Below are 13616 nucleotides of genomic sequence, written 5' to 3'. Positions count from 1 at the left end.
CCACCCATAGGCAGTCACCAGTGCACCTTCACGGCCCCGAAGGTGGCTGTGCTGGCAGCTGAGCAGAAGTGGCAGGCTGACCCTCTAAATGCACCACACATCCCTCAAGCAGGTGTAACAGATCTCCAAATTCCTTGTGAAGCTTGCTATGCACCAGACCCTGGACCTGGCTTTGGCTGACAGGATCCTGTCTGTGCCCGGGGGGGGGGGATGAGCCCCATCCCCTGAGGCGGTTCCACCCAAAGATGGTGCAGGACCAGTGGACGAGGAGGACCTGGGTTGGGTCCCAGATATGCCGGGGACTGATGCCACAACCAGATGAGGCGGGAGAGGCAGATCTGCTGGGATCAGCCTTCCCAGATGTGCAATGCTGTTGCAGTTTTAGAACATATGTTGGTTAGTAATGGTAAACACATTCCAGGATTAGTTATAACAGCATGCATGAGTATTCCCATTAATCCAAAACAACAGATTTGGAACATTTGCATAGCAAACAGAGCACAAGCATATATGGAACCACAGTGGGCATTACAATGGCATGCAGGTTACATTGATAGCAACAGGCCACCTATGATAGTATTTGGTCAGGGAACATTCATTGGAATACATTTCAACATTTGTAGAGCAATAGTACATGTCTCAACAGTAGGTTTGGTGGAAAACATACAAATTCATTTATGTGTTTAGATTATTGGTGAAGATAAGGTGGGGAGAGAGAGAGATGTCATTTAATGAATATAGATTCTTCCAGTGCTCATAGCTTTAATGATAATTGGTGTAATCATTACTCTACAGGTATTATTACGACAACCTATGGCCTTGGGTTGGGCTGTCGATGTTTGTACATAGTGTATAATTACAGCCTTCTTATAGCTACTTTATACTTTCTCTTACCTGGAAGACTTGTGGAGAGAATGCACAAATCTGCTTAGTATTTATGTTTAAGCAATGCTGAAATCTGCTAAACATAGCTCAGTGCTGGTAACCAGTGATCACATTCCAGTTTGATAAAATAGCAGGGTTATGACATCTTTAATAAGTGTATCTAATTTCCTGTACATAACATGCTTCTATGTGCTGTCATTACAGTAGCAAGGGGTGTGACTATACTGTATGGGACACCTGGGTATACATGGGTAGTATCACAATCTTTTCTGTTTGTATTTGTTTCATACATGCGTAGTAGCCCAGGTTATATGCAGCCACACTTGCATGTTACACCAGCTACAGTGCACTGTTTGACAGAAATAGTTTAAAACATATTGTATCATTATGTTAGTACTTTTAACAGTGCTTTTCCAAGTAACAGTAGATTGCGGATTGTAGTACTAGAACCATACACCCCTGCCTGAAAAGCTGGCACTCTGAGTACTGACTATCTTGTTCTTGATGTTTTAGCTATATGTTTTTATGTATCTCCTATTGGATATTGATCTGATATGTTGATATTAACTGTAGACTACTATGTTTTTCGGACATGTCATTGAGGACTGCTGTCATGTAGTAATGGCATACCTTTCAGTTTCAGACATCTATCTTTCAAAACATTCACTCTAATGCATAACCTTTTGGCTATCTACTTTTTTTCTGTCCTCTGTACAGATGTGCAGATGTCAGGTATTGCTAAAGCCATACCACTATGTAGGTGCCCACATTGTATTGTGCTATGGGCCTGGACACTGCTGCTAGTTCTGACATATGGGACATTCTGCAATGTGGGCCTTGCCTCTTTTCCCTGCCTGTGTGATGGACATTAAAGAGGTGGTGGCCTACAGATTCACATACAGTAGGTGGCAATATGTCACAGGACAGGACATGTGGAGACAGCTGAACAACATGAGGGACATATCCCCAGATTTGTGAACAGATTCTATGCAATCAGTGCTGTTATACACATGGTGGATTGATAGATTGACAGAGTTTGTGTGGACATGCATTTAGTGAGTGACTTCATGACTGACAGTGATATGTCTCTGCCATACCTCTCCACTGGCATGCTCTCCAAAGACTGGCCACATATCTGCCTGTTATGTTTTGTCTGTTCCCCAGAAAGTTGGTGTCCTTGGTAAATCAGTCGTGGACTCTGGGGAATACAGTCAGTAAATACTCACATCTATTGGTATTACCAACGTCATATTCCTCATAAAGGATGTTACAACAAACCCAGTAACATCTGCAACTGTTTCAATATATGACAGCAATATGTTCAATCTACTCCTGTGTTTGTGCCTCTGTCCCCAAATGATGTCAGGCTTTGTTCAGATGTCAATGAAGCGCAAATGTATTTATTATCATTATTTCTTAACTTCATTCCTGCTACCATCCCAGTGATGTAGTAGACCCACAGACATGTCAGGGAGGCAGCCTTAGATATGAGTCCTGAGCCTGTACATTCTGAGGTGAACTGTAAATGTGACAGGCCTGTGTATGTCTGACCATTGTTAACAGACTGTTATGACTGTGTACACATGTCATGTGTACATGTTGTTTGTGCTGTGTATGGAGGGGGTTGATGTAAGTGTTATGGCTCCTTCTTTATCTGACTGTCCATGCTGCTTCAGTTTCTGCTGATCTGTTGGCTGAATGTGTTTGTAGGGGCAGACTGAGACATGTCCTGTGCCGAGGTCAGGATTCAGACTACACTTAGAACTGGGACTGTATATGTAGGGCTAGTGTGTGAGTGGAAAACAATGATGTATTTGTTCATACAGTCTGTATACTATACTGTTCACTTGACTTACCAGTATATGACTGCGACTGTGGTGATGTTGGTTGTGGGTATGCACTTTCACACTGGTGTCTGTTTGTCACTGCTGTTACATCCTCGTAGTGCCTGATATATTTGCAAATACATATGTAATTACCCATAGCAGGTGTCCTAATTCAATTACTAGTCCTATTTCAGTAAATATATGTTAGAGCACACAGGAGGGTGTTACTACAGCAACTGTGTTAGCTTAACTACACCAGTACTTCAGATACATCCCCATTTTCATGGCTTCCACCCATCACTTTGTCAGCCTTGGTCCAGATTCATTGCAGAATGGGGTTCTGAGCATACCTGTCAACTGGCTGGATTGGTTCAGGATATCCAGGTTTATTGCTCATATTTCTGGTCTGTTTTACAGATTATTATCATTTTTCTGGTAAATCACTGTAATGATATGGTTATTGTCAGAAAATGTGGACATATATCTCATTTACCTACCTCGCATCCATCAGAATATGTATGCTGAAACAAAATGTGTCACACCGTCAAGAAGAGTACAGGAGACAATGACATCTTCCTTCCTGGATGCTAATGCATTAGTACTGAGATGTGCCACGTAGAAGGACTTTATGACCACAGTGGCAATGTGGTGGTCAAGAGACATTCTGTCAACCTGTGTACCCAGATCTTTTATAATTCTTTCTTTGTTCAGGGGACTACCATCAATGTGGTAAATCATGGGAGCAGGATTTTCCACAAAGGGGATGAAAACACATTTTCTGACATTGAGCTTAAGGCCATGGCTCTGACACCAGTCATTGGTCTCAGTGAGGCCTCGCCTTTCAGTAGGATGCCAACATTACTTGGGTAGTTAATAATAGCTCCTAATTTGCAATTGCCTGCAAACGTTGTCAGCTAGAGCCCCTTCATGTTGGCATGGACTTCAGAGAAGTTGATACCAAACATGAGAGGACCCAGGATAGAATCTTGTGGGACTCCACTTATGACTGCTCATCAGTCTGACTTGGAGTCAGGTATTTCCACACTGGGAATCCTGTCTGTGACCTAGTTTCCAACCTACCTAGTGATATAGGGGTTGATAACTAGCTTAGTAAGTTCTTGCATGATTCCTGGATGGGGAATGTTATCAAAGGCTTTGGCCAGATCAAGGTAGGCTGTATGTGCCACCTTGCCTTCATCCACAGCTCAGGTGACTAATGCCAAGAAGTTAACCAGGTTAATTGAGCAGGTATGCCCTACCCTTCACAAAAGTAAACTGTGTGGGATCCTGAGTCTGCAGATTCCTATATCCCTGTTTATTAGATGCATGAGGATGCATTCCATAGCTTTGCATAACAGACTTGTCAGGCAGTTGGGGCAGAATTTCCCAGGGTCTGTAGTCACACATCTTTTGTGGAGAGGGGTGACTGTAACAGCACACAATTCAGTAGGGACAAAGCCTGAGGTGAGACTATGCTTGAACAGAGCACACAGGTGAGGGGCCACGTCACTCTGTAGTTCATGTAGAACACAGCCAGGGATATTTCCAGGCCTCATAGAAGCTGTATTCGTGGCCTTGGACAGTGGTGTTTTAACCTGTTCAGCAGTAATACTGGGTGCCTGGCAGTGTACTGGTATTGTGATTGGTCCTTTGAGGGGGGAGAGAGGGGTAAAGTTTGCACTCAATATGTCAACCAGTATATTGGCAATATTTGCTGACTCAGTCTAGGAGGTACCATAATCTAGTAGCTCAGAACAAATCTTGGTATTGCCATGGAGATTCCTTACATAACTGTATGAGGTCTTGTGGTTGTCTTTACTATGTGCTCCAATTCTGTTTTCACAGCTAACTTTGTAGTATTTGATGATGGACCTCAACTTTTAATTGAGGCTGATAAGGGTCTTTTTTCCAGCATTGGGACTTCACCTCATTCCATATTGATTCCCTCCTTCTGTTGTACAGTTTCTTTATGGCTGGGGACCACCAGATTTGCTTCTTTATTTTGGAGGTGAGGGTCCTGGTTCTATTGAGTATGGCTGTATCCATGCATTTGTGTAGGTGTTCATAGTGCATTGTTGTTTGATTCAGCAGTCATGCAACTATTCTCCATTTGCATGGCTGCTGTGAGGTTAGTTACCTCTGTTGTTATGAGGCCATAGTTAGCTTTGGACAGGCTTTTCATGGTAGTTACCTGTGGAGGAGGGGGGCTGTGGATTTTCAAAGGTGATTAATTTGTGTTAAGATATAACAAGAGAGGAGTTGACTACTGGTGTAGAGCAACAGTCACACATGTTAGCAAAAGCCAGCCTGATGTGATGGACATGTGCATTGGTACATGAAAAGCTTTCCCAGGTAATGGTGGGGTAGTTGAAGTCAACCAGTATGAGAGTGTTATGTTGGACACTAATATTCTCCAGGGTGTTTAGGGACGTGGAGTGTGAGTCTTGGGACATGTTTGTTGACCGAAACAGTAGAATACAAATCAGTATACCAACAAGAGCAACCGCAAATTCAACAAACGGAAGAGATAGAAAGGTTTGCTTCTAATAGTAAAGATGGCCCAGTGATCATCACCAACAAAGCAGGGGACTTTAAAGTATATAATTATTCTACAGTTCAAATGCATCCTGACATTGTAGAATTCCTTACTAAGGGCTGCACCTTTGTCCCCTCCCAACATTTAGATTTGGTTAAAACTATCCTGGACATTAAAACATTCACTAGGAAATTGAATTTCAATTTGTTGATGGGGGAAGTTATGAATGTACCCGTGACAGACAGGTTATATATACCAAACACGTTTAACCCACCATTACATCCTATACTTCAAGTGTTTGAACACACCTGTGAATTAGATATTAGATATAACATCAAAAATGAATGTAAGAGTAGGTACACGCGCAATATAAACAAACAGGAACATGAGTATCTCAATTTCATCAAGTCACAGGATATTCGTGTTTGTAAACCAGACAAAGGAGGAAGGGTTTGGTAGTACTAGGTAATTTTGACTATGCTGAAAGGATGAAGTTGTTATTAGATACACCTGCTTATGACTCAAGTTCTCAAACAGAGGTAAATAGGGGTTATCAACAGATTAAAAATTGCATTAATGATTTATTCATAGAAGGTAGGATTGAACAAAATATTTACAACTACGTACTACTATCATATCCTAGGATCCCATACTTTTTTTGGGATTCCCCAAAATTCATAAAAATTTGGTGGATCCACCTATGAGACCTTTAGTAGATGGACACACTTCACTTATCTACCCATGTGCAAAATTTGTTGATTCTATACTGAAGAAATATTTAGTACCTGAAGACCACGTGTGTAAAGACTCTTGGTCTTTTTATAGAAAAATTGATAGCTTACAGTATCATGAGGACTGTAATTTCCTTACGGTCGATGTTAAAGACCTTTACACTTGTATTCTGCATATTTTAGGGATTGAGTGGATTGGTTTTATGTTAAAGAAAAATGGTGCATCAGAGGCAGAAATTGCCTTGGTTATAGAATTACTTGATATAATTTTATCTAATAACTACTTTATGTTCGGTAACGATTTCTATTTGCAAAAAGTTGCGGTAGCTATGGGCTCCCGATGTGGAGCCAGCATAGCAAATTTAGTTATGGCATACTGGGAGACAGAATTTGTGTTTAAGAATGAAAATGTGAATAATTCCCTAGTATACTATACACGATACCTGAACGACATCTTTATTTTACTTAAAGGTGATCTTGATGTCAGTAATAAATTAATAGACTATTTCAATCAGTCAACCCAGTTTCTGCAATTTACATCAACGTTCAGTACTGAGGAGATAGCATATCTAGATATTTGGCTCACAAAAAATAGAGTACATAAATTCTTTGTAGCTAATATCTACAGGAAGAGCACTTATTCTAATGCCTTCTTACATTTTTCAAGTTGCCACTCTCACCATCAGAAGCGGTCAGTGGTTAAAGGCTAACTGGTGAAGGCTGCATGTATAGTGAGCCAGGATAATGAATTTTTAGACGAATGCTATTTAAAAAAAAACATGTTTTTGAGTCGTAATTATCCTGAAATTTTTCTAGACCCCTTAATAGAAGAAGTCAAATTTAAGAGATTTAACAAGGTTTACAATCCTATTTTAAGTGTTAAGCAAGTAGAAAACATCCAAGCTGCTATTGTTAATTCAGACTACCAAGAAGTTACTGGTAGCCTCAACAGTCAGAACACAGTAGGTAAAATAGATTTTCACTTGTGTTTTTTTACCACAATGTTTACAGTGGATAGTCAAGTTATCTTGAAGATCATTCAGAAGAACTGGGAACTATTTAGAATGAATCCATTATTATTTGGTAATTTGGGAGAATGTCCCAAAGTGATATTTAAGAAGGGTCAAAAATTTAAAGAATTTGTTGGAACAGCAACATAGGTATATTCCTAAAATTACAGGTATGGGTAAATGCGAATCCTGTAATTTTGTAAATATATAGATGTTACTAATAGGTTTAGCATTAATAATATACAGTTTAAACTAAAACAGAGGTTTAACTGTAATTCTAGATATGTGGTGTATTTAGCTAGGTGCCAACGTTGTTCCGCATTTTATATTGGCAAAATGGAGCGTAGACTCCTTGATAGAGTCTATGAACATCAGTATGCAATATCTAAAGGAAAAACTGATAATGCACTAGCAAAACATATTCAGATTTACAAAGACCATAAGTTTAAATACATGATCATAGACCAGGTGGCTTTAGACAGTGGGGGTCCAAGTTACCTTTACTTTTAGAGGAATTAGAATTGTTTTGGCAAATTAAATTGAATGCCTATAATTTTACTGGACTAAATGAAGCTTGTTCCATCAGCTGCATTTTGAAATTGAAAAGTCTGCAGAGATGAAATTGTCTGTATATATATATATATATATATATATATATATATATATATATATATATATATATATATATATATATATATTTTTTTTTCTAGTATTTAATATAATAGTAGCTATAGGTAGTAACTTCTTTTGAAGTGAGTACCTCTAATTTTTAGTTGAAGTATTATTAGATTTATAATTTGGTATATATAAGTGATGAGTTTAAAATGAAAAGTTTTAAGTTAAACAGTTTGTAGTAAAATTAGATTTTGGAATTATCTGAAAAATGTTAAGTATTATTAGTTGGTATCTACTGCAAGTATGTTTTATCTTTAATAACTAGTAGTTGCTTTGAATGAGAGAGTGTTTCTTTAAGTAATGTATTCTGGAATGGTTAACTTTGATTGGCAAAATATACCACCTGTTACTATTTAAATGTATTTCACAAGGTGTACTAGTAATCTGATGAAGTTTGCTTTGTAAGCAAATAAAAAGCATTCCATTGTGACAGTATTTATTAAAACAGAGTTTCAGACTCAATTCTGCTTGCCGTTCCTGTGTTGCATTTTAACATGTTTGGGGACCTATAGCAGGCTACAACCTGAACCACTGTCTTACTCAATGTTAGCTACACCTGCAGGATCTGTAATGCATAATGTTGTTCTACCACTCTGGAGATGTGTACATCCTTAATGAATATGGAAATACCAACCCCTTTGTTGCTTCAGTCCAAGTTCTGCAGCCATAAGTTGTGGAATGAATTATAGGTTGGTAGTGCAGGGGTGCTTCCTGCTGCCTTTAACCAGGTCTCTGTTACGGCACAGATGTCATTGTTCCCCATTTGAAGGAATACTTCCAGTGAGTGGATTTTCAGATTTAGACTTCTAGTCTGCAGCAGCATGACCCTCAGATAGCATATGCTTGTAGCTGTCATATATTTCTGTATATTTATTTATATATATATATATATATATATATATATATATATATATATATATATATATATATATATGTGTGTGTGTGTGTGTGTGTGTGTGTGTGTGTGTATTCACCTTTATATATATATATATATATATATATATATATATATATATATATATATATGTGTGTGTGTGTGTGTGTGTGTGTGTGTGTGTGTGTGTGTGTGTGTGTATGCATATATGTAGATATAAATGTGGATGTATATCTCTGTATGTATGTATTATATATAGATGTGTCCACATATATGCATCCCCATACCTATATACATGTATATATAGAGAACCTGACTGATTCTACAGACTCCTTTCCCTACTGTTGAATGACTGTACTAACTGACATGTTGGGAATGTCATCTCTATTTTATAGGGCTCAGATGGTGTAATGGTACATTCCTTTGATTGTAGTTTGCAGGGCCCTGGGTTCAAGACTTTTCAGGCCTTTTTATTTTGTTGCAAGGCAGAACAGTTCTGCTGGGGAGGTAGGGGTAAGGACAATAGTTAAAAGACGTCCTTAGTTTGTGCCCCTTTACCCTTATTTAGACAACCTTTGGACAGATTTGTTGCAGTAAGAGGTTCAGACTGTGGATCTGATGTCCAACTGCACTACATATATATATATATATATATATATATATATATATATATATATATATATATATATATATAAATATACATGTACAAAACATGGCTAATGTTAACAAACCTTTTCCCTACTGCTGAATGACTCTGCTGCATGACATGTTTGAAAAAACATCAGACATATCTACAGCTCAGATGGCTTAGTGGTATGTTGCTGTGGCTATGGTGTGTACGGTTCTGGGTTCAAGATTTGTAAGCACTGATTATTTTGTTGCTGGGCAGAATAAGGGCTGTTGGATACAAAGTGATAAAGGCACTTTTAAGCAGTTGTAAGTGGGTTTGCAGGGGTTTGTGCGGTGGTAAGCAATGTTAACTTCCGGTTAACTATGCTGATAGACGGTTAGCCTTAAAAGTGCTTAATCTGTGTAGGCATCACTTAGCACCATGCAAACAAGCTTAGTCCCACTTACTACTGCTTACTCCCACTTACCCCTGCACTAATTTCTTTAAAAGAAAAGAAAAAAGGGGTGATAGATAAGTGGTGTAAAAGGGGGCACGAAGAGGGAAAAACAATATGAAAGATAGCTAGTGATGTGCAGGATGGGTTTAGGGAAGGTCCATAGCTGTTCATTTCTTCTACAGCAACAACTGTGCATATATACTGAATTTGGAGGTAAATTATGGCACTCTAACCCCTGAGAGAGAGGTGAGGACAACAATAATGTGTTGTGAAGCTAATTAGACCAGATTACATGTGTCCAGTGGAGACGTATGTGAAATGAACAGCTATGTATGGGGTGACTTTTATTTTGGGAACAGATTGCCCTTTTTTTAAGTTAAGTGCGGGATGTTGGGGAAGGATAGTAGGTATATTTATTTTATTTATTTATTTATTTATTTTACATTTGTTGACCGGGAAAGTCCGACTGGATACATGTCCATTTTCAGCGGAGGCCTGGGGAGAAAAGCTCCACAGTGACAATAATATTTGGGGAGGTAGGTTGGGTAGGAAGATAGACAAGACAGAAAAGATAGCATACAGTGGTGGTATATGACACATGTGGGGGCTAAACACCTTGGACAGGGAGGGGTGTTTGGTAATCGGATGCCCTCGAGCCCCCAAATGGATACAGTGGGACTGAGGACCCCACCCATGGGCAGTCATCACTGCACATTCACAGCCCCGAAGGTGGCTGTGCTGGGGGCTGAGCAGGAGGGGCAGACTGATCCTATAAATGTGCCATGTGTCCCTCAAGCTGGCGTAACAGATCTACAAATTCCTTGTGGAGCTCACTATGCAGCAGACCCTGGACCTGACTTTGGGTGACAGGATCCCTGTCTGCGCCCGGGGGGGGGGGATGAGCCCGATTCCCTGAGGTGGTTCCACCCAAAGGTGTTGCAGGACAAGCGGACAAGGAGGTCCCATGGTGGGTCCCAGATGTGCTGGGGCCTGATGCCATGACCAGATGAGGCAGGAGAGGCAGAACCACTGGGATTTCCCTTCCCAGACGTGTTATGGTGTTGCAGTTTTAGAACTTATGTTGGTTAGTAATGATAAACACATTCCAGGATTAGTTATAACAGCATGCATGAGTATTTCCCATTAACCCAAAACAACAAATATGGAACATTTGCATAGCAAACAGAACACATGCATATATGGAACCCCAGTGGGCATTATACTGGCATGCAGGTTACATTGATAGCAACAGGCCACCAATGATAATATTTGAACAGGGAACAGTACTTGGAATACATTTCAACATCTGTAGAACAACAGGACACAAGTCCCAACAATAGGTTTAGTGGAAAACATACACATTCATTTATGTGTTTAGATTATTGGTGAAGATAAGTTGGGGGAGAGAGAGAGATGTCAATTAACAAATGTAGATTCTTGCAGAGCTGACAGCTTTAATGATCATTGGTCTAATCATTACTCTACAGGTGTTATTACAACAACCTATGGCCTTGGGTTGGGCAGTGGTATGTTTTTACACAGTGTAAAATTACAGCCTTCTTATAGCTACTTTATAGATTCATAGGTTGCTACTCGGCTATCGGCCCTAGGGCCTATACAAGCCTAGCCATAACAATTGCTGGCTCATCTTTTGGCTTCCTATACAAGCCTAGTCATAACAATTCCCTGGATATTTCTTCCCACAATATTTACTTCCCTGGACCCCTGTCTAGCAGGGTGACTGATGTGATCCCCAGGGTGAATTTCATATCTCCCATCCAATCATCAAGGTTCCTTTTGAAGAGGGCCAAGGAGACCCTCTGCTTGACATGTATGGGCAGTCTATTCCAGAGTATGGGGAGTCTCTGGGTCAGGAACCTATCCCTCCAGCATGTTTTGTTCATTGTGATGACAAGGTTTAGATCCCTGGAGTGTGTGTCTCTGAGGGATTGGAATTTCTTTAAGTGGAGCATGTCCAACAGCTCAGGGTTTCACATGGCCTTGTATGTTAAGCAGAGATCACATCTGAGTAGACAATATGCCACAGAGTACAGCTGGAGTATTTTTAGATGGTCAGCATAGGACATCTGCTTTAGATCTGTGATTCATTTAGTGAGGTATTTCTCTGGCCTTTCCAGCTGTTGCAGATGTCTTGTGAGGTACATACCAAACGGGGCATTGTACTCTATAATGGGTCAAAAGAGGGGTGAGTACAGTGGGACAATGACGTCCTTTTTTTCTGGATAAAAAGCCCTTAGTGATGAAGTGTGCCATATAGAAGGATTTCCTGACTGTTGTGGCAATGTGGTTATCGAAGGTGAGACCACTGTCCACCTGTGTCCCTAAATATCTCATCATACTTTAGGTGTTTAGTGTACTGCCACCTATGTGATAATTCATGGGTACATGTTTTTTCCCAAAGGGGATAGCTATACATTTCTTGGTATTAAGTTTGAGCCCATGGCTCTGGCAACAAGCATCTGTTTCTGTAAGGCCCTTATACCTTCTCTTACCTGGAAGACCTGTGGAGGGAATGTTTGTTAATACTACCTGACTGTTTCTACCCATATTCACATAGTCAGGGTTACATATGTGCTCTCATACTGTGTATGTGTGTGTGTGTGTGTGTGTGTGTGTGTGTGTGTGTGTGTGTGTGTGTGTGTGTGTGTGTGTGTGTGCGCGTGTGTGTGTGTATGTGTGTGTGTTTGTGTGTATGTGCTACTGACATACTCTGCCTTGATTTCTATTGGTCACCCTGGTTGTTGGTAGCAGGGACTGGTAGCTGTGACAGCATGAAACTTTTGAACATTTCTTGGGGAAGACCACTTGGTGTATGTACTTATCCTGCTGTCATTTGCAGCCTTGGGTTTGGACCATAGGTGTTGTACACAGTATAACTACAGCCTTCTTATAGCTACTTTATACCTTCCCTTACCTGGAAGACCTGTGGAGGGAATTTATGTTGAACATATCAGACTATTTCTATACATATTCACAAAATCCTAGTTGAAATTATGCATACAGCTTACTACCACTCCTGTGATTCAGTCCATGGCTGTTTCTGCTAAAAATACAAGTTTGTGTTTCATGAAAACAAGGTATTGAGAAACTGCTGTCGCCTTCTTGAATGTTTTCTGTCTAATTCTCTCTTGGTTGTGCAATCTGACCTTGTGATTACAACATTCTTATATATATACATTCCTATACATACCTTTTGACACTGCACAGTGTGGAAAACAGTGGTTAACACAATATTATTATTCTGATATCAGATCTTGATGCATGAAACATTTCAAGTCATACAATACCAAAGTAAACACAACCAGTCTGGGGTTTTCACTTTTATTGACAAGTATATAACCTGTATGTCACTATTACTCTCCTACTGGCTTCTTCAGTCATTAAATTATAATTTAATTTTCTTTACACTAATATTTTGGGCTATGAGCATATTTTTGCCATTCCTTCCTCAAAGAAAATATTACTGATTTTTATTGTTTATCAATAATGTTGAAATTGCCACCTACAGCATCACAATTTCATGTGATTAATCATATGTAAATTTCATTTTTTCTATTGCATCTGTGATAATTTTCATTATTTACTATTCGATATATAGCTTTCTCATCTTTATATTTAATTGTGACTAAGCCATAGACAAAATTAGATACTGTTTTAGTCTACTTCTAACAATAACTTAACAGGTATCACCCTTCTCTTTGATGCTGGCAGATCAGAGAACTGAGTATTCTGTTCTCACATCAGTTTCTTGAATTAAGTTTGTAATGCTGACACTGCAGTGTAGCGATGGGAGGTAGTGGGGTACTGCACTCCAGTGAGTGACAGCCTTCTGAGGAGATACTAAACCATGGTCCTATTTTTCTGAGTTGGTGGCAGCTTAGGTGAAAATAAAATACTCCATAGTACTTACAGGAAAGACTAAGCTTCTTTATTTTCATATTGATGCATTTATATCACGTTCTCTTTTTCATAAACATACGGCATGATATTA

This window comes from Protopterus annectens, chromosome 1.part0, assembly GCF_019279795.1.
Source record: "Protopterus annectens isolate FY-2018-M chromosome 1.part0, PAN1.0, whole genome shotgun sequence".
Classification (NCBI taxonomy): domain Eukaryota; kingdom Metazoa; phylum Chordata; order Ceratodontiformes; family Protopteridae; genus Protopterus; species Protopterus annectens.
Note: the sequence above shows the minus strand (reverse complement) of the source record.